At 47.5% G+C, this 18,481-nt stretch overlaps 3 non-coding genes and 2 pseudogenes across 3 annotated transcripts; 3 read left to right on the top strand and 2 right to left on the bottom strand.

Moving 5' to 3' along the window:
- Window positions 1-946: 946 nt before the first annotated feature.
- TRNAY-GUA (transfer RNA tyrosine (anticodon GUA)) lies at window positions 947-1,036 on the bottom strand. The gene is given in 2 exon segments: window positions 947-982; window positions 1,000-1,036. It is a non-coding gene; the product is annotated as a tRNA-Tyr (tRNA).
- A 1,025-nt stretch (window positions 1,037-2,061) lies between these two features.
- On the bottom strand, window positions 2,062-2,134 carry TRNAT-UGU (transfer RNA threonine (anticodon UGU)). Its single transcript has one exon. It is a non-coding gene; the product is annotated as a tRNA-Thr (tRNA).
- An 8,206-nt stretch (window positions 2,135-10,340) lies between these two features.
- LOC100354057 (grpE protein homolog 2, mitochondrial pseudogene) lies at window positions 10,341-11,944 on the top strand (annotated as a pseudogene).
- Window positions 11,945-13,636: 1,692 nt separating this feature from the next.
- Window positions 13,637-17,853, top strand: LOC127483849 (proline-rich protein 5-like; annotated as a pseudogene).
- Window positions 17,854-18,348: 495 nt separating this feature from the next.
- On the top strand, window positions 18,349-18,430 carry TRNAL-UAG (transfer RNA leucine (anticodon UAG)). The gene has a single exon. It is a non-coding gene; the product is annotated as a tRNA-Leu (tRNA).
- Window positions 18,431-18,481: the final 51 nt, after the last annotated feature.

Consider the following 18,481-nt stretch of genomic DNA (forward strand, 5'->3'; position numbering starts at 1 on the left):
CAGTTATTGGCCGCCAGGCTACTCCAGCGGTAACTTTTCCTTTTCCATTCTTGCCGTTTTACCGAGTGCCCTGGCTTCTTCTCCCCCCTCGCGCCAGACCCCTCCAGAGGCAGGGTGCGCTGAGGCGGGGCAGCCTCTCCGCTCTCAGGCCGCGGCTGAGCTCCGCGGACCCCGCTGGGGCGCGTGGAGACACGTGTGGAGCTCCGTGGAACGGCCGTGGGGTCCCGACCCCAGGAGGGACGCGCGGGACGTGTCCGTGCCCGCCTACTACGACGGGCGAGGCTGCCGGGAGCCGGAGCCCGCTCGGGGTGCGCAAACAGGTTGGAGGTGAGCAGGTTGGGGCCTGTTCGGATACTGTGGGCCCCTCGCAGGTGCCCGGAACAGGATTCCGTTTTTCTCTCCGCATCGTTGCATCAAATTGTTTCTTCCCTCCAGAACCCAGGCTCTCGCAGTTTCATCCCAATTCGCGTCAAATCTCACTCTCTATGTATAGTTGCCTACAAAAGCTAAAAGCGCCGCTTCCTGGATGGATGTGTGTGCGCGTGCAGGGCCGGGCAGTCACTGGGGCCGAGGGACACGGGGTGGGGGATGGGGGTGTTCTGCACATCAGGGTCCCGCAGGCCACAGGCCGCACCCACTCACGGTTCAGTTCCAATTGAGAGACTTTGCTCTCTGACTTTTAAGCTTGAGGCAGCAGCCTTGGATCAACTAGAAGCCAAAAAGAAAACCACGGGTTCCGTAAAGAAGCTCAGAACCTCTCGAAATGGCCAGAAGAACCCACTGCACACTCTCCCCAGGGGTGGACACGAAACTGAGGTACTCCGAGCTGTATGCAATATTCATCCAAGGCCGGGTGAGTGATTTCAGATCGGAATCAGAGCAGAGAACCGTCGCGGGAGCACAGAGCGGAACTGTTGAAAGCTGCGAACCCCAAAACAGCAGCTCTTCCTTCGAGCCGGAATCGAACCAGCGACCTAAGGATGACTCCACAGGGAAGCGCTACAGTCCTCCGCTCTACCAGCTGAGCTATCGAAGGGAGCGCACGAGGCCCGTTTCCGGAAGCCCCTATTCAGGATATCGCTCATCGGACGCGCACGCCAGGATCCCCGTTTCTGCACGGCGGCCCGCGCTGTGAGCCCCGTGTCCGCGGCTGCCTCCCTGCGGCGCTTCCTGGCTGAACCAGCGCGTGGGCCCCACACAGGCAGCCCTGTGGCCGGTGCTTGCGGCACATCCTCAGGCCCTCCTGGGGCTGTCGGCCCTGCGGGGCGCTGGGCTGCACCGTTCCGTCCGCGTGACCGCCCCGGGGGCGCGGCGGGCTCGGCTGCGGCCGCGCGCTCCTCTCGCTTCCTCGCCCGGGGCGCGCGGCTGCCTCACGGCGCGCGGGCCTCGGCCCCCTGCGCCCCTCGTTCCCCGAGGCCTCCTCAGACTGGGGCGGCGGAGAGGACGTGGAAGACGCTGCCCGTGCGGTAAACTCAGCGTTTCTGTGAGCAGTCACATTGGGGGGAAAACAGTGTTAGGTTATTCACGGAGGAGGCCGCAGCTTCTTCGAGTCAGTATCAAATTTAGTGACACAAGCCTCGCCCCCCAAGTGCGGGCCCCCACGCTTTCTCCGCTGAGACACGGAAGAAGGAAATCTTGCAGGATGGCGCACGCCTCCGGGACGCCTGACCCCAGGGCCGTCACCGGCTCTTCCCCTTCGAGGAGTCGTTCCCAGAACCGGCGCTCGAGGGTTCGGTCGCGTCCCTGCCTCTGGCCGCCCTCGTCCCCCGCACCGGCGCCACTAGTTCCGAGCACCGGTTCTGGCAGCCATCGGGCTGCGGCCTCGGGCGCGCACGGCGAGGGAGCAGCTTCCCTCAGCCTGTAATGGACTCCGCCACGTTCCAGGGGGCAGGGCGGCGCTTGCGCACTCGCCCCGGAACCTAAAAAGAAGCAGGTTTCTGCCCACCAGTCGTTTTTTCGCAAGGACTAGAGGGCAGCGAGAAGCTCTGATTTGTCTCTTTCAGGAGTTTAATTAAGGGTGTCGAGAAGTGGAAATTTTCTAAAATAACTCCGGAGGTCGATAGGCCCCAGCGAGATTTGAACTCGCGACCCCTGGTTTACAAGACCAGTGCTCTAACCCCTGAGCTATAGGGCCTCGTGTAGGGAACCATTCTTCCTTTCTTAGAAAAAGGATCTCTCTGGGCCTTCACTACGTGTCGGACGGCAAAAAGTGAACAAAACTCGAATTTCATTCCACTCCTTTCCCCTGGACTAGAATTCCGGTTGTAGGCTATTTCTGAGCTTCCTGGGAATGGCGCAACACGGAGCCAAGGGACGGAGGCTCTGGGAAGATGGGAGAAATGTGAGCCCCGGTCCCCTCTCCCACTTCAGCTAGAGAAAACTGAGAACAGAAACCGGCATAGAGGAACGAGCCTCCGCAGAAACTGCAGCCTCCGCTCCTGCTTTCTACCTGGCTCAGAACTGCCACCGTCCCGCAGCAGCCTGCCTCTTCCGGATTTTTAGAATCGGAGACTTCTCTCAGCTCCCCAGTCTCAACCCAGGAGCAGGTATCCGTTACTTCACTACAATATTCAATTCATTCCTTGATTCAGCCGACACCGAATCCCAATCCTGCCTTGGGCTCTGCACTTGGAGCTAAGGAGCCAGATACGCGCTTTCTTCTGAAGTCACTGCGTAATCTTGTGGAACAAAAGAACTTAAGTTTTCGTGGAAGAACTAAAACAATGAAAAATATCTGTGCCAGGTGTGAAGGGGCAATGGCCATGCCTACACCCCCAAATTTACGTAGTGAATCAACTAGAGAGGTGTCTAGGAGGAGATGGGGCACCACGAAGGGAGGTTAAGACTTAGATAAGTTTGGTGTGAGAAACATTTGTGGAAGAAAAATCTGAGCAAAGTCCAAGGGAAAGACTGAGGCGTTGCAGGGTCTGCTGGCTGGAGCAGATGTCCACCCTTCTGGAAGTGAGAAGGTGAGAAGGCAGGTTAGCAGGAGACAGGAATGAAGTCAGGCCCTTTTCAAAAGAGAAGATGGAAACTCGCCAAGCGTGGATTGTGGAATAAATGGAAAGGAGGAGCGACTATTTTGGGCACACCAGAGATGCTCAGCCGGAAGCGGCAGAAGAGTAAGTCGTGGACTGGAAAGGAAAGAATGAGAGAGAAAAACGGGGAATGGAAATTTTGCTGAACTAAGATATAAGAGGCAATAATGAGGAAAGAGGATTCTCAAATGTATCCTGAAGAAGAAAAATCATACTTGCAGAAGAAAAAAGGAAATTTACCTCTTTAGAGTACGTGGAGAGGGCAGAGGGATGAAGAAGTGCTAAGATGAAGAAGTGCTGAATTTGAGGTGAGGATGGAGCTAGCAGTTCATGGGATTATACAATAGCCAAAATGAATACTCTTGTATCTAGGGTTCCAAGGATTGACAGATCATGGTTAGACCAAATTATATAAGTCATCCATTTGGTAAGAGGCTCCAAGATTTAGGAGCTCTTTGAAGGAAGAAGAAAGAGTACAAGGAGAAAACTGCAGAGAGCTGCACATAAGCTTCCTGAATAACTAATTTGTAAGCATTTGTCACATTCATGATCATCAAGCATCTTTTAAACATTCTCCTTACATCCGGTAAGAAGAGTCTGTCCTAGAAAACTTGCATTACCAGATTGCAGCTGGGAGTGAGCGTGTAACATACTTTCCACCAATCAGATGCACCCGAGGAAGATTTCAATTTAGGAGTGTGATAACTCCACAGACAAAATCCTTGTTTTTCCAAATATAGAATAGGTGTTAGGTTTTGGGTTGCAGATTCTCTTAAATCCATACACTATTGTTTTTGTTTCATTCTGGAAAATAATGTTCATGGCCAAACATTTCTCAGACTCCAAGATATGTAAATCCAAGCTGCAAATCAAAGAGAATGCTGACTTAGGTTCACGGCTCTCAGAAAGCGTCCTTATCTTTTCTAGTTTCCCTTACGAAACTCATCAAATTTCTGCTGAGCTCCACAACAGTTTCGAGAAGTAGGAGACAGACGTAGGCTCCCTTCTTGTTCTCCCTTTCCTTATGAGAAAGCTTTTAGGTGTCTCAATATCGGAAGGGTTCCTTACTAGATGTTCTGTCTTTGGCGGTTGCTAGGTTTTGACATCTGGACCTCTTTTTCCTTCTCCTTAAATGGGCCACCAAAACTATAGCCCAACTTTGCGAGAACTGACAAATGTCTTTAGAACTACAAAGGTCAGTGCCTAGGTACTTCTCTTAACTCTCTGGATTCCACTTTTCCCTTGGATTCTTGCCTTTTTAGTTGCTTGCTACCAAATCAGCACTTTCATGCTTCTAAGGACATTTCATAAAATCTTAATGATATTGTTTTTCCTCACCATTATTAGAAGGGAATTGGAGTTGTAGGATCTGTAACATCAATTATACCCGTCCATAGGATGTGAGAAGCAGGCAAAAGTATTAATCTAGAGCATAAGGGAGACAGTGAGACTAGAGAGGAGCCAAGCTCATTCTTTATAGCTATGTATTCTCATAGAAACTAACTCACCCCTGTGAGACTCAGCCCACTCCAGGTTGCCAGTCTTAATCCATTCATGCAGGTAGAGCCCCCATGAACTAATTACCTTCCATTAGACCCCACCTCTTAAAGGTGCTGCCACTTAACACCACTACATTGGAGATCAAGCTTCCAATACCTGAAGCTTTGGGAACCAAGCCATGTACCAACCATAGCAGTTATAGACTTCTCTGTTTCTAGAATCATACACATTAGGGCAGTATCCTCACCTTGTAATCTCAGCTCCTTGAGAGATAGGTTGTATGACTTTCTGGGGCTCCTAATCATCTAGTAAAGTGACCAGTACATATCAGGGCGTTAATAAACATTTGCAATGGATAGCAAACAAACGCAAAGGAATTCACAGAGAAAAAAAGGAAATTAATACTAACAGAAATCTCAAACTGTGAAAATGTTTAGTTTACTCTCTGAATTCTTGGTAAAACAAGCACTAACAATTTAAAGGCACTTCTAGCTCTCATATAGCTTAAGAACAAATTCCAGGAAACTAATCTGAGTTCAGATGCAAACTATCATATATTTATATGATGGCTAAGTGTTGTACCTGACACCAACAGAGATGAATGCACCCACCCAACATACGTACACAGAATATCCTTATGGAAATGGAAGTCAGTTACCTATAAATAAACATGCAATTAGTTATTGAGAATGTGAGAATGGGAACCTGTAATATTCTCAACAAAACACTAGGTAGAATCCATTTAACATCGATATCCATTCAACATACTAGACCAAGTTCAATATTTAATATTTCTTATCATTTTTCCTCACAGAGGGCTGGTCGAATTAATGAGTTAACCATTACTAGAAGGAGATTGGAGTTGTAGGACCTATAATGTCAATCATATTCCTCCTCAAGACTAAGAAGCTTACAAAGCATTACTCTAGAGAAGGCATTAGAGAGAGTGTTCCAAGGACAAAAAAAAGCTACTCACATGCCTGGCTGTGTGTGACTGTGTATACATTGGGTAAATAGCAGAGATAACTCTGTTTTAGTTTCAATTATACCACTTAGTGACTACATACATACACAAAATGAGAACTGGCACCTGAATTCAGATTTGTTTCCTGGAATTCATACTCATACGATTATCAGAGCTAGAGGGAAGTTGTAGATCACTCATGCATTCCAGGAAGAGGGAACTAAAGGATTTCTTAGTGTTCCGTATCTCCATGAGAAGTTTGTTTGTTTGTTCTATTTGTTCATATAATTATTGCTCCTCCTGTCAAGAATTTAATGACACCCTTAAGCTGTGTTGGGTGTTTTAGACACAGAGGTGTAAACCACACAACTGCCTGGGAAGAGTTGAGGGCCTAGCTGAGGATGCCAGATGTGTGTATGCAAATCTGAGAACAAGTAAAAGAATCTAATTAAATACTTTCTCTTCTTTTCCTTCTCACTCAGCATTTCCTTCACACCTTTGCAAATTTTTAAAGAAAACAGACATTGAAGTACATGAGGAGCCACGATTCAGAAGCCGGCCTTGGATGTTTTAAAAAAATCACACACTTGTTTTCTGACCTATTTCACACAGGTTAAAGATAAATAGGGTGCTAAATAGGACAACCTGGTGAATTACTGGAAAAAAAATACCCGTAGAGGTACTGATGTTGAATGAGGTTTACTAGTCTGAGACGTGAACAACTTTTCCCTGTGTCCTGTTGAGCATTTTGAGAGTGGGTGAAGAGTGAAAAGGAGAGACTGCTCTGTGATAAACAAAATGCCATGGCAGTTCAAAATACCAAGCGTATACCTTCCACTAGAGGAAACAACAGGGGTTTTCTAAAGTAGAAGGAAACCAGATGTGACTTCCAAGATAAATAGGTAGGAACAGATGGAAAAGCATTCTCAATGCAGATATTAGAATAAGCAGATTAAGAATTCAACATTCTGAGTATTTCAGAAATTACTGGGAACAGGTGTTTGGCCTAATGCTTAAAATGACCATGTCCCACATCAGTGCCTGGCTTCTGGCTCCTGTTTCCAGCTTCCTGCTAATTCAGACCTTGGTAGGGAACAGTGATGGCTCAACTAGTTGGATTCCTGTCACCCTTGTAGGAAGCCTGGGTTAGTTCTGGCTCTTGATTTCCCTCTTCAGCTATTGCAAGCAGTTGGAGAAAGAACCAGTGATGGTGGGATAATTTCTCAAGGAATTGAGTCTCTGCCATCTACATGGGAGAATTCTCATCTGCTAGTTTCAGACAGCCATTGAGAGCATCAATCTGGGAGTAAACCAGAGAATAGAAGGTCGCTCTCTCATAAATATTTTAAAATTACCAACTTGATGTCTCAAATAATAGAAAAACACTGATGGGCTATTCTACAGTCCTGGCAACTATGAGGGTCTCTGTAGAGCTGCTGTACCTCTTGAGAGTTCATCTCAGACACCTCCGCTAAGCTTCCAGTCACCTGGAAGTACCAGTAACTTGGTGGGAGGGAGCAATATATCCTTTGGATTCAGAACTAGTAAATACTGGCCCTCACTCAAGTCTTAAGTGTAGTTTTATCTCACTGAATTGGTATTTAAAGCTTAGTTCTGAGCAAGGGAAAACACACTGACTTTCTTCTCCCAGTTAACTTGTTGCATCCACTCATCAGTTAAAATAGAATATGACAAAAACCAGTGACAGTCACACATGAATTTTATTGAAAATGAGAGGCAAATGAGAGACAAATGAGAGGCAAGGCAACCGATTAGGACCAACACTCCTTACCAGAGTGTGGCCCCCAACAGTGAGTTACATAGTTTTTTAGAGTATTTCCCGTCTACTAGGGCTCAAAATTTCAAACTGGACCCCTGGTATGCAGTGAACAATAAAAAAAAAAAAACATAATATGGTTATAAGATAACAGTTGACAATAACAAACCCAATAACAGGTCCAAGATAATGGTTGTAAGATAACAGTGAAGGACACATTTCTGCCAACCTAGTTCCTGGGAATTTGGGCCCACATAGTTTCGCAAGATATACCCTTAGCCATTAGCAAGCAAAGCTAATATGCATAGAACCAAGAGATCTGCAATTAGCATTTAGCCACACTCACTCCATTTTGATTCTGATTCTACAAGCTCCCTGCGTCAGTGTCTTTACACTAAGGGATAACCTTGTACTACATTTTGGAATTCCCTTTCCTCTTACCTATCAACAAAGGATCACTTACTCCATACCTGGAGTGTAGACCATTAGCTGAACAAACACAGGATCTTTAACGTGAGTTGAAGAGGGAGGGAGCTCTAGTAACCAGGAGCCAGGATGCTGGCTGGGGCTCTGAAAGAGACAGTAGGCTGACAATGGGCCCTGGAGTCCGCATGGTGCTCTGTCAGTCTTGTGTGGTCTGCTATGTGTCCTGCTGTGGTCACCAAGATTGTTAACTGAAAAATCAATTTGGTTGTGAAATGAAAGTTGAAGTTTACTCAGCAAGACAAACTGAGGATTTAAACCCAAACAGTCAGTTGCTTGAGTTGGCTGTTTGACAAGCCTGAATTACAGGTTTTATACTTTTCTTACTGGGTGAGTATATGTGCTTACTTAGGCTTGCACAATACATATTTATATGTGGTGGTTATCAATCACATTGAGAATCAAACTCCTGGTAATAGCTAACAGACTTGATTATTGAGGAGGCACATTATCTACATGCAGAGAGAGGTGTTATTAATCACTCTTCCGACAATGGCCTGTGTTGGAAAGCTCAGTCCTTCTAAAGGTACGGTAGATATCTCCTTGCTCGTGGTTGACGCTTCCTTGGTCATGGTGGTTGCAATTTATTGTAAGGTTCTGTCACCCGGAACCAGCTGTAGAACATCTCTACAGCATGGACAGCATCCTCCTGACTTAGGCCTCTGTAGTATTTAAGTCTACAAAGGAAAAGGTTATTTTTTTGCTCAGGGCTTTGGAAGCCAAGATGAGGTGGACCCACTGGTCTGATATCTGATGAAAACAGTGAATTGTGGAATGCATATGGAGGATCACATGGTGAGCCAGGAGCCAAGGGAAGGGAGCATGCTCCTTCATGTGGTCTCTCCTTACAAAGCCACCATGACCCAATCACGGCACTCCACCCTAGCAGTCTAATCCAATCCAGTCTCTTTCCAAATGCCCCATGTTCAGACCTCACATTTGCACCAAGCCTCACCCTGTCAACACCATCAATCATGACTTCAGGATGCAAAAGTCCACATAAGTTGGCGAGCCAAATCCAGTTCACACCATAGCATAGTCACTATCTTCTTGAATGCCTCTCACTTACCTGACTTAGGAGGAAAGTAAATGCGTGAAGCTCTGAGAAGAGGCTTTGCTGATTGGTCAAGAATTCCAGAGGCCAGTGCCCTTTGGGGGCCATCATGGTCTTGAGTCAGCTGTCATGCTTACTGCCTGGAATAACCAAGTTTTCCAAAAGACTCAGCCAAGTCAAATTTTAGAAAACATTACACGGCTGGCGCCGCTGCTCACTAGGCTAATCCTCCACCTAGCGGTGCCAGCACACAGGGTTCTAGTCCCGGTCGGGGCGCCGGATTCTTTCCCGGTTGCCCCTCTTCCAGGCCAGCTCTCTGCTGTGGCCCAGGAAGGCAGTGGAGGATGGCCCAAGTGCTTGGGCCCTGCACCCACATGGGAAACCAGGAGAAGCACCAGACTCCTGCCTTCGAATCAGTGTGGTGAGCCGGCCACAGCGCGCCACAGCGTGCCAGCCATGGCAGCCACTGGAGGGTGAACCAACGGCAAAAGGAAGACCTTTCTCTCTGTCTCTCTCTCTCACTATCCACTCTGCCTGTTAAAAAAAAAAAAAAGAAAAAGAAAACATTACACAATCACACACCTGACAAAGATCTATGAAAAAAAGAATAAAAAAATCAACGTATTGATTTGTAATAAAAATCATCAATGTGGACAATATACTTAGGTATCCTAATTAACACATCCTCTTCACATGAACAAATAGGAAGATGTGACAAATGCTATTCTTTGTTTCCATATTCAGACTCTGAGCCCATTTTCCATATTGGAAAAATTCTTTACCTTACCGGTCATGGTGAAAAACAAAACTCTCTCAATATAATAGAAGCAAAAATTTTCAGATGTTCACTTACCCCCATGCTGTTCAATTGCACCTGGCCAGTTTATGAATTAGAAACTAGTGTTTAAAGTAAGGAGAAACCTTAAATATAACTTTCTAATGGGAGAAACAGTTGTGGAAAGAGCCAGTTCCACTAACAACTAATTACAATCATCAAGTTGCTACGAGTAATAAAGGATCAGAGCAAGGAGAGTTGGTGGCATGATATTACTGGATGATGTCAATTACTATGGACTACCTGCCTTCATTTATACTGTAAGATTTTGATGCTTGCAACCAAAGAATCGTAATGCAGACACCAAATTTTAAGCTTTTAAAATAAGGCTTCTCTCTGCTATTGCTTGGGAAAGCAGTAGAAGATGGCCCAAGTCCTTGGGCCCCTGCATCTGCATGGGAGACCTGGAAGAAGCTCCTGGCTCCTGGCTTTGGATCGGTGCAGCTCTGGCCGTTGCAGCCATCTGGGGAGGGAACCATCTGATGGAAGACTTCTCCCTCTCCCTCTCCCTCTCCCTCTCCCTCTCCCTCTCCCTCTCCCTCTCCCTCTCCCTCTCCCTCTCCCTCTCCCTCTCCTTTCTCTGTGGAACTCTGACTTTCAAGTAAAATAAATAAATCTTGAAAAAAAAAATAGGGCTTCACAAAGCACTAACACATTTGATCCTCACAATAACTTCAAAGAAGATACAGATGGTCCTCTAACTGATAATGCAGTTATATCCAGATAAGCCCATTGCTCAATTGCCAGTGCACTTAATGCATCTTAGCAATATAGTGCACTATATAGTATCAGTTATTTCCCCTCATGATCACGTGGCTGCTGTGAGGCTGAAGCTCACTGCTGCTGCTCAGCACTGCTCAAGAGTAACGACTGTATCCTTATCCTGGAAAAGATCAAAATCCAAAAGTTCATCTGTGATTTCTACTGAATGCATGCTGTTCTCATACCACTGTGAAGTTGAAAATCATAAATTGGGGAATGTCTAGCTCTCTGTTACACAAGTGATAAAATTAAGAATCAGGAAATTAAAACCGCCATAGGATTCTTGTATTCTATACAACAGGGTGAGAATGGCAATTTCAGGTGACAATGGAAAATAACATATTTTGTAATTTTTAAGGTTAATAACTAAAAGAATGATATAGAAAGTTAAAGCAAAATAGTAAAAGAGATATGTAGTGATGAAAGTGCTTGTTTAATGCAAATAAAGTCAGAAAAGCGGGAAATAAGAGATAAAGAAGGATCTATGTCACCAAAATTTTTAAAATCTTGATTATGGGGTCCTCCTGGATTGCGAACATGGCCGCGCGGTCGCTGTGGGCGGTCCGGCGGCGGGTGCAGCGCCTGCTGACCTCGAGTGCTGCGCGGGAGAACAGAGGATGGCTGCCGCCATTCAGCACTGCCACCCAGAGAACTGCTGGTGAGGACTGCAGTTCCGAGGACCCTCCAGATGAGCTTGGGCCATCTCTTACTGAACGAGCCCTAAGGCTAAAAGCTGTGAAACTGGAAAAGGAAGTCCAGGATTTAACAATAAGATACCAGAGAGCTGTGGCTGACTGTGAAAATATAAGGAGGCGGACCCAGAGATGTGTGAAGATGCCAAGATATTTGGAATCCAGAGTTTCTGTAAGGACTTGGTGGAGATGGCGGACATTTTGGAGAAGACTACTGAGTGCATTTCTGAAGAAACAGAGTCTGGGGACCAGACACTCATTCTGGAGAAGGTCTTTCGGGGGCTGTCACTCCTAGAAGCAAAGCTGAAAAGTGTGTTTGCCAAGCATGGCCTGGAGAAGATGGCACCCATCGGTGATAAATACGACCCTCATGAGCATGAACTCATCTGTCACGTGCCAGCTGGCGTTGGGGTGCAGCCTGGCACGGTGGCATTAGTAAGACAAGATGGCTACAAACTTCATGGTCGCACCATTAGACTTGCCCAGGTAGAAGTGGCAGTGGAGTCTCAGAGAAGACTATACATGGGCCATCAAGGAACTGCATGTTCTCCCAGAGCACAGCCACCTTTGTTTCCTTATTTATTAAACTAGGTTTGTATTGTACATGAGGTACTTCATGTGATCTGTTTTGGATTTAGTCACATTGGCTTTATTTCTCAGATAGTCTTTTGATTTAATGCGACCTGTTCGGTCTCATCAGAAGTCTTGCCGTTGGGCATTTGAACAATGTGACAAGTGTTCCTACAACCTTTGTCAAAATATGTTTATGAAAATTATTTTTAAATTGGTACTCTGATGACTTTGAATCCAAAATCCTTATAACTGTAGTTTCAACTAAACATTCTTTCCTAAAAAAAAAAAAAATCTTGATTATGGTAATGGTGGTATAATTGGTCAATCTACTAAAAAAATCACTTAGTTATACACTTACAAGGATGAATTTTAGTTATTTAAAATATATCTCAGTAAAGTTGCTTAAAATAGAATGAATTGGATAAATAGGATGTATCAAGATGGTAAACTTAATCCATTCCTACCAGAAATTGGGTTTAATGTAAATATGCCAAATGTTCTAAAGCAAAGATTGCCAGACTGAATGAAAATGAGACCCAAACATATGCTGTTTATAGAAAACATATCTTTATTTTTAAAATTAACTTGTAAACATTGCCCATATTTATGGTGTACCATATGTTCAGAAAACAAGCTTTAAATGCAAAAACACAGACAGGCTGAAAGTAAAAAATAGAAAAAGACATACCATGAAAACATATTTTTTACAAAGCTGACATAGTTTTAACAGTATCTGAGACTATATTCTTTGCTTTTTACTTTGAGAGGCAGGCAGGCAGGGAGGGCTAGCTTCTGCTGATCCACTCCCTACACGTCCAGACTAAAGCCAGGAAGTCAGCCCAGGTCTCCTACATGCGTGGCAGGACCCCAGGTACTTGAGAAATCACCCTCTGCCTCTGAGGGTTTGCATTAGCAGGAAGCTGGAATCGGAAGCCAAGCTGGGAACTGAACCTAGGCACTCTGATACCAATCACTTAGTCTCACTCCTGACAATAGATTACTTAAGGTGAGAAGTACGATATGAGATATTGAGGAATATTTATTTGTTGGTGATAAAAGAGCCAATTCAACATGAAAATACACTGGATTGAACTCGGTTCTAAGAAGAAATGAGCTATCAGCTGTGCTTGGGTGCAGGCACAGCTGCACCAGGCAGTGAGCATCTGCCCGTCTGGGGCATTGCCTTGGCCTCCTCCCTTGCCATGCCAGGTGTGGGCAACCTGGGCAGGCTGGGAGCTGTGGATGGCCATACAGCGCCGTCGGGCGGCCCGCCCACTGCCCTCATGCCTATGCAGACCAGGAGACAGGGCCCGAGGAAAGTGAGGAAGAGAGAGGTGAAGGCCCTTGGCCTGCATCCATGTTCCCAAGGAGACTCCAAGGCAATGAGTGAGGTACAGTCTGGGAGGCTGGCAGGGTGCTACGACGTTTCACTTGTGATGCCCACAGCGCTCTTGCTTCTCTGTCTTCCAGGTGAGGGTGTCTCCATGCAGCAGAGACTTGGGGACAAGTGCCAGGGCCTGCTCAGCCAGCCATCTGTCTTAGCTCTCTGCTCAATCCAGAAAGGCAGAGGCGTTGCACGTTGAAGGCCCTGGTGGAGCCCAGAGCCGGCTGGGCTTGTCCAAGCATCTGCTTTCCAAATTCCTACTTTAGAGGTGCAAACAATGAGACGTGCCTCTCACAAGGTCCTTCTGGCAAGCCCTGAGTCCGGCTTGGAAATGACCTCCTCCAGCAGGGCCTCCCTGCTGACCCTTTCCACCCTCTCCCCTGCATCTCCAGCCTTGGAATGGTGCTGCACTTGGGAGTGAGCTCCCTGGCCCTCCAGACCTCCCCACAGGCGGGGTGGGGGCAGGGGGAGTGTGGTCCCAGGCCCTGGAGGAAGAAAGCTCGAGCTTGCAGCCTGGGTCATGGACCCTGGGACACCTTCCTCTCAGAGCTTCAGTCTCCTCATCAGCTTGATGAAGGTGACCAGGAAGCAGGACACATGATAGATCTGTGGCTGCTTGGGGCTTGACCAACCTGGCATGGATACAGAAGCTGCTGGACTTGTAGGCAGAGACCGGGGCTTCTTCAGTGACATGCTGCCTACACTGCAGGCCTTCTTCTACTCGTTGCAGGGCAAGGAACCATCAGTGTGTCAGTTGGTCCTGCTGCACTTTGGAATACCATCACCATCAGTGGCCGTTGTGCAGGTGCTGGTGCTACTGCAAGGTGTCCATGAGTCCAAGGATGTGACCGAGGACTACTTGCTCCTGGAGACACTGATCTAGAAGACATTGTCACCCCCGCAGGCATGTAAGGGCTCTACTCCAGCAAAGGGCCCCGTACCCTGCCTGCACCCTGGAGAAGTCTCTGCTGCACTGCTACAGGATGCAGCGGACAGACATCCTGGTCAAGAACCTGGTGGTGTGATCCAAGAGCTACACCATGCTGCAGCTGAACGCCCAGGCTGAGCACTAGGAGGAGGGCACTGTGGTTGGTGGCCCCAGCATCCGCAGGTACCCCATGTCTGAGATGACTGGCTCTGAGCACCAGGACTTCATCAATGTTTCAGGGCCTCCTCAGCCCCCTACTCAGGGCCCTGGCCCAGCTGACTCAATAGGGTCTGGGCCTGCCCCATGGCTCCCCTACCCACTTCCATCCCAGAGACCCTGGTGGACCTGATCTTTGAGTCTGTAGACTCAGATTCCAAAGGGATTTTCATTGACTTCGGTCAATGGCCAATGGTCAATGACTCTGGCTTGTCCAGTTTTGAGGGGGCCAGGCATGGTAGAGTGTCCTGTGAGATCTCAAGTTTTTACTGATCCCTGTGTATCCATATGCATGTCCATATGGTACGTGTGGGCAAGACTTTTTTACCCTGTCCCTTCCTCGTCAGCCCATTTGGACCTTTTGGTCACTTTATGTTCTTGAGTCCTCGCTGGAAAGTCTGCCACTCCTGGGAATGGGGAAGGGAGCACAGAGGAACTGTTAGCAGACTTCATGTTTGTGTCTCCCTAGGATTCATGATGTTGGTGCTCCAACCTCAAGTGTGATGATATTTAGTTGGAGACGGGCCCTTTGGGAGATAATGAGGGTTAGACAGGGCATGGGGGTATGGGTGGGGTCCCCATGATGGGACTGGTGTACTTACAGAAAGAGACACCAGGGGGCTTGGGCACTCTCTCTGCTATGTGAGGATACAGTTAGTAGACAGCCATCTGCAGGCCAGGAAGGACTCCTCATCAAAATCAGACCATGTCAGCACCTTGACCTTGCATTTCCAACCTTCAGAACTGTGAGAAAACAATTTTTTTATGTTTGAACCATTCAGTCCATGGTATTTTGTTATTGCAGCCTGAGCTAAGACAAGAAACTTAAACACACAATCACTAGGTGAGGGAAGCCAGTCTGAAGAGGTTATGCATATGGCATGACTTCAACTGTGTGACATTCTGGAAAAGGCAAAACTACAGTGACAGTAAAAAGATCCGTGGTTACTAGAGTTTAGGGTTAAGCATGAGGGAGAGTTGAACAGGCAGAGCACAGAGGGTTTTCAGGGCAGAGAAACTATCCTTTATGAGACTATAATGGTAGATACATGTTTACACATTTGTCAAAACACATAGAACATACCTCACTAAGAGAATGAACCATAATATAAACCACAACTTGAAGTGTTGATGTGTCAGTGTGGGTTCATCAGATGTAAGGAGTGTGCAACTTTACTGTGGGATGGCAGTGGGCATGGAGGCTGTGCATGAGCGAGGACCAGGGCAATATGGGAACTCTTTCTTCTTCCTGCTCAATCTGTGTGAACCTAAAAATGCTCTAAGAATAAAGTCTACTTTTTAAAACCCTCAATGTATCTAATAACGTAGCTTCAAAGTATCAGAAATAAAAGTTGATAGAACCAAGAGAAGAAACAAAAGAATATACAACCATCTCTGTGTATTTTAACAATACCTTCTAGTAATTATTAAAAACAATTAGGTGACAAATCAGTAAAGATACTGAAGAGTTCATCAATACAATAAGCAATAGTTGCTATTTTGAAAAAATTGGGTATATTCCTACACTTGATCTTAGCCAAAAGGCCGAGAAACGATGGGTATATTCCTAAAAAGAGAAACTTTGCTTGAAGTTTACCATGCAACCTCCAATGGTCAGCATGCATTTTGCATATCAAGAATGTGGACTCCACCATGTCTAAACCTGTAAAATGGATATGATTTAAAAAATACACCTAGACTTAGAAGATCAAGTGAGACAGTCTATTCTGGAGCTCAAACAAGTAAGCTACACAGTAGTAGGTAAAATTTCCTATTCTTGGACAGAGAGCTTCCAGGTGTTTTGTTTCTGGACATTGGACATTTTAGCCTCTGAGTCTTCAAACGTTTTCTACAGATGACAATGCCACCTGGCAGCAGGGTTTGCAGTGGATTTTGGACACGTGGCTCAGCAGAGAGCAAGGCTGTAAGCACTTCTGGTTTTTTCCTGCACAATCACTCATCATTGTGCCAAACCTCTCAGGACAAATAAATGTGGCCACCTCAGAAGATTCCACTATACAATTACACTTGTGGCGTCATGCTGATCTGTGCTTTCATTTTCACATGCATAGCTGATGGAATGAGAAGGCCATGCCAAGATGGCCGCTGGCAAGCAAGTTACTCAGGAATGGCTTCGGAAACTCCCTGGGAAACCCCTGGCAATGGAGCCTGCCTGGCAGTAGGCTGTGATTAGTTAGGGCATAAATCGCCCCTTGATCAGATTGGCTACCTTGGCTTTTAAGCTGCTGTACCAACTGAAATAAACGAGTCTGCCGGCTGCTCACTTTCACCGACTCTCGGGGTCTGTGTGCTGACTTCAAGCCTCTTGACCCCACCACGCTCCTCCTCTCAGAACGAATCCACAGCAACACAAAGCCTTTTCCCTGTCTGGTCCAAATTTACTATTTGATAAGGACCCCAGTCATACTAGATCACGGTTTATAATAATGACTTCATTTTATCGCGATTACCTCCTGGAAGGCCCTATTTCTACATAAGGTTGGAGAGGTACAATTCAACTCATAACAAAGACCATGACTTTTATGGAAGACTCTTGGGAAAATCCCCTATACATATATGTCTTGAATCTCCTCTCCCCCTTCCATCCCCACCCCAAGAATGGGAGTAATTTTTTCTTGTCTTGGGAACCCCGAGTGATTATGAGACATTCCTTACCTATTCTTAAGGAAGAAACTATGAATATGCCAGGGCTGGGTGCATCCTCTCCATCCCAGCCTGTGCATTTGCAAGAGAGAGGAAAACATGGAACATAAACATTAACAACTTTTCTGTTTCCAACCTTTTTTTGTGGAAATTTGTCCCCATATATTCCTCATTTTATCAAAGGAATGACGTGATCGGATGTCTCCAGGGAACCACCGCTTCTACCCTTGGAATGAAGACCTTTGGCCAAAACATCCCCAATCCCACCCCTCAGCCCTTTGCCGGGAAGTGACCTGGTTTTCTCTGCAAGTCTAGGCAGCAGTTGTAAGTTAAATTCTCTATTACCGCCACGCACCTGTAAGAGCTCTTCCAATGCGTTGTGATTAACCAAAAGGCCCACGGGCTCCTTCTCACAGCGGGGACGTGGAATCCCCGTTTTGAGGAGCCCTGACAAAAGCTCTAGTGCTGGAAGCAGTGCGGGTCGGCCCTCAGCCTGTGTCCAGGGGAGTGGCCGGGTGAGTTTACTTTTCCCATCGGTTCTGGCCCTGCCCCTCTCCCTCCCCGGCACCTGCAGGTGTGCGGCCTCCGAGGAAGTGAGCAGCGGGAGCCTCGGGGTGCTCAGTCATCCCGGGTGCCTCCAGCACCAGCCTGGGCTGCGTCCGGAGGGAAGGCTGCCTCCGCGCTTCTCCTTCCCCAGCCCCCGGTGCCCAGGAGGCGGGCTGCGCGCCTGCAGCTGCCAAGCGGAGGAGGAGGAGGAGACGTTCAGGTCTCCCAGGAGAGGGACCAGAGGATTTTCAGGCCGCAGACGCCCACTCAACTGGAGCGCCTTCTCTAGGAACCGGCGAAAGCTGGGGGCCGAGACCCTGGGGGCGAAGCGGAGTGCGCGTCGTGTGGCGCAGGCGCACACGAGAGCCAGAAGCCAGGGTGGCTTTCTTGGTCCTTTGACACACGACCCTCTCTTCCCCGAGGCGCGAAGGTTTTGAACCGGCTTCAGAACTGGGAAGTGTCGACCTCGCAGTCCAGCCCAGAACTGAAGTCGCGGCGCCGGGGTTGGCGGGGAGGAGAGCCTGGCTCTGCCTTACGCGTCCGGCGCCGCTGTCCCTCCACCCGCAAGCCTTCCCGGGCCTGCATCCGGGGGCGCTTCCGTCCCAGCCGTAAATCCGTCTGTCGGGGCACTAGGCCCCGGCTGATGCTGCGGGCTCTGCCTCCCGGAAGCGCTCCCGTTCTTGGCCTGAGAGCTTGGCGTTCGGAGCACCGTCTGTTTCCAGAAAGATCTCTCCCTGCCGGTTCGGCAGGTGCAGGTTGCAGTGGAACGGAGGAAGGAGGCAAGAAAAGAACCGGCTGTTCTCGGGAGCTTCTCTCTCAGTGTCTTCTCGTGACGCTTGGCATCGAGGTTTTGGATTCGGGGTCCGGACAACACTGCGAAAAGGACAGAATAATTTAACTAGGAAGTACAGGCATATCTTGTCCGTAGAGCTGGTAGTGTGGCCGAGCGGTCTAAGGCGCTGGATTTAGGCTCCAGTCTCTTCGGAGGCGTGGGTTCGAATCCCACCGCTGCCAGGCTTTTATTTCCCCATCGTTGGAAAACTGTGTCCGCTTTCCAAGGTTGAC

Source organism: Oryctolagus cuniculus, chromosome 12, assembly GCF_964237555.1.
Source record: "Oryctolagus cuniculus chromosome 12, mOryCun1.1, whole genome shotgun sequence".
NCBI lineage: Eukaryota > Metazoa > Chordata > Mammalia > Lagomorpha > Leporidae > Oryctolagus > Oryctolagus cuniculus.